This window comes from Silurus aristotelis, assembly GCF_946808225.1.
Source record: "Silurus aristotelis genome assembly, chromosome: 6".
Lineage (NCBI taxonomy): Eukaryota > Metazoa > Chordata > Actinopteri > Siluriformes > Siluridae > Silurus > Silurus aristotelis.
This window is the reverse complement of record NC_139579.1, coordinates 16,862,714-16,866,579: the sequence shown is the minus strand read 5'-3', so window position 1 is coordinate 16,866,579 and position 3,866 is coordinate 16,862,714.

Sequence of the window (3,866 nt, the reverse complement as noted above, 5' to 3'; positions counted from 1 at the left end):
TTTATTATCACCTGAGGATTTAAAAGGAAAAGTGTCTTATAGCACAGGGAAATCTCTTGCAGGTTGAGCACAAGCAGTATTATGGTGCTGTAGGGGCATGGAGAATTATTTACCTGTTTTATACAAACAGAAACATAATCCTAGATCTCAGTCATGTTTAAGGGATATATATTAATAGTGATATGCAGAATAATTGTAACCCTATTTTTAAACCCAAAAGGTTACAATTTTATATATTTTTTTAACGTAACTCAGAAAACCTGGATTCCCGGCAGTTGAATGGTGAATTGGCCGGTAGTATTCTTCTACTTAAACCAGTCTCTTATTGCAATACAGAAACCCCAATGAATGAAACACCAGAGTACAAATTCAAATGAGTAAATTAACAAACCATATTTATTTTTCTTATTCTGGAGTTTTACTGTTATTTTAGTTTTGCTGTGGTTTAAACAAAAGTGTATGAAACCAGTAAACAACTGTAGAAGTGTGAAATATTTAGAAAATAAAATACTGGTATCAAAATGGTATGAGAAGTAAAGTTAAAGACCTCAAAACATATAAAGAGCAATATATATATATATATATATATATATATAAACAAAAGCCCAAGTGCACAATATTACACAGTCTATTAGAAAAAAACCTCAGTCCTGTATGCAATTTATACGAACCATCAACTCAGTCACATACACTAGTAGTGGTTTCGTTGGGGCCCAGTTGGTGCACATTCACAGTGTGACGGGTTAAAGAAATCCTCTTAAGCACAAACTTGGAAAACAATCACCTACATCCATCCAAGCAAACCAAGATGAACCGCGAACAGCATCAACTCACTCTTAGCGTAGTGAATAATTCCCTCAGCGTGGAGTCAAGACGATTCAAGCACCATGTAGCCCTGCGATCTTTCCAGCAGCAACAACGCAACAAGTCCAGTTGTCCAACTGGATCCCGTCTGCAGTCACTGTACACACGCGTTGCTAATGCGATAGCCGCTAGGCCTTGATTACACGTGATGGCGGAGATGGTGGCTTATAAAAAGGCAGTGACATTAAATAAACTTGAACGTCAAAAAGTTAAAAGTTCCGTTACACTTTGGGCCGTAATATTTCAAAGAATATACCCGGTCTCCAAAAGATGTTACCCTCTGTCTCATGTAGCACACACAGTCTTCACGCCATGTGCTTTTCACCTCTCTCCCGCGTTGTAACTCTCATGACCTTTAACCTTTTGGTCAACAGTCATTGGCCAACAATAATACATTTACATTTAACAAATTAATTTTCTGGATATAAAACAAACCCATATCTGAACAAAAAACAAACAAACCATGTGGCTTGTAATATTAAATTTTGAAATAGAAATAAAATAAATAAATTGTCATCAAAAAACATTGGAAACAAAGCACATTTTTCAAGGTTCCTACATAATGTTCTACGTTAAAAGATACATACATTGTATTTCCAGTTCCAGTAATACTGAAACTTGAAGGGTTCCAGGGTTTCTCAATCCTGGTTTTTGGGTACCACTGCATTGTGCATGCATTGTTGGTGTAAATATTCCTTCATATGTATTGAATTCAACTCATTGCTAATTAACAGGTTTAAATATAATGAAGTGTGTGAGAACTTGGATTAAGATGTGGCATTAAGCCATATTTTTCACACCAAACTAGTTTGTTGTTACAAAGAGGTTAAAAATGTGTTCATCTTTTACTTATAAGTCTTACAACATGCAATATTAAATAATCAGATTAAAATTAGTTTTTTTTAGAGCCTTGTCAATAAGTATACTGTTTCCTCAATGCTGCACTCTCATTTATTAAGGAATGGTGTTTGAAGAGGTTACTGGAAGCCATGATAAATACAATAGACATTGACATGAAGCAGCTGTACAGAACTCCAAACGCAGCTTTAGATGTCTAAAAAGCAAGGAAAAGGTGAGATTTGCAAGGAAAATCTCCCGGAGATGCCATAAGCAAAAAACATTTAAAGGAACCCGGCAGGTAGATATGCACTTTAATATGAAAGGAAAGCTCGTAACATAAAAACTACAACTTTTACACGCCCAAAATAAACAAGAAATACTTAAATGGCTCCAAACATTTTAGTGATTCTGCTGGTACATGCTAAGAAAAAGTATACTGTCAGTTTGCCACAATCTAACGTAGGATGCATCCAACTTCCTTTTACCCTTTTACTTGAAAGAAAAAACATACGTTGACAAGAATTCTGTTCATGCGTATGGAGCATCAGTTAGATGAAAGACGTATTGCTTCCACAGAATCTCAGTAATATCTCCAATCTGTCCAATCCCTGGCAGTAGGACTTACAGACAGGGAGATTCCTTTCATCAATCACTGTCTCTAGGAGGCATTGAGTTCCTCTCAGCTCCATCTCGATCAGGCGGTCCCAAAGCTCCAAGCATGCACCACTTGATCAAGTGCAACCAGGCTTTCGGGCTGAGCACTCTTGTCAAGGGAGCGCACTGAATCCCTCCTTCACTCCCACACAATGAGGATAAATTGGTTTGTGATAGAGTTGTGGGTGTAAGTATGCACTCTGCGCTTTAGGACAGTCCGCACTAAAATAAGACCTCACAAACAGGAGTTGGAGAAATAGTGCTCTCTCAGCAGTGTGTGGTTTGAGACTACTTCATAGAGTGATGTGTGACATCTGTTTATTCTAAGCATGAAAAATGAAGGCATCGTGTGTGCCATTTGATGCAATGGCGAGAAAGCTCTTGTGGTTGCTTCATAGGTGTAGCTCTCTAATAGACTTCTCATGCATCATCAACTTGATTGAGAAGAGGAAATAATTTGGAGAAAGTGGCAAATTATCTTTGGTAGGATGAAGATGGAAGAGCCATCAAAGTCTCATTAAACTGTCATTAAGCGCAATGGTTTGGCTGCGTTATCTTTCTGCGTTTACCTGCATTCATTCAGAATAGAAAAGACATTCACTGTTTAATGAATTGTAATTTCAAGCTTATTTTTTATTCTAATGAGTGGGTAACATTGCCACCTTACACGTCTAGTTTAAGCTTGAGCTTGGATTACTGTCTCTGTGCTCTGGGTTTGTTCTTAGGTGTCAATGAGTGTGTGATTATGTGTGTGTATGTATGCATGGTACACTGATATGTTCTTGTGTCCCATCCACTGTATTCCTAATAAATACCCTCTCATCCCTCATTTAATCTACTTAAGGAAATAGAACATTATAGAATTTTAACATTTCTAATCATTTTATATAATTACACTGCACGCCCAAGAGTAACTATTTGATGTATGCACTCTTTCTGAATGCAATTTTATTGTAAGGTCTACACATTAGACATGAAGAAACTGTCTCAGATTAAAATGCATACGATATTAAGATACTGCGATAGTATGTCCCAGTTCATTCCCACCAACTGGCATTGCTCTGGCATCCACTAGAGGGAGACAATGTCTCAGGTGTTGTTTGTCCTGTCTGTCCCTACTGAATGACACCTTCGGTGCATTTCTCCCTTCCTCCAGCCCCTTACATCATCCAATGATGTCATGTTCCCAGAGAGATATTTGAGCTGTTATCAACAGTGTGCCACCTAGCTGTAATACTACTAAATGGATTTTCTTGCTTCTTAGTATTATGAATGCAGGTTCTTTTGCACAGCACATATGGTGTGGCTGTATAAATATGTTTATTCAGTTCTTTGACAATAAATGTTGTGTAGTGTGTAAGTGGCACTGACTGAGTGAATGCACTGGGGAAGCAGATGAATGCATAAGCATAGTGTGTGCATTTTTCCATTGGCATGAGAAATTTTGGATGATTGGACTAGTGAAAGTTGCACTAGAGGGGAAAGTACATATTAATCAGAGGCTACAT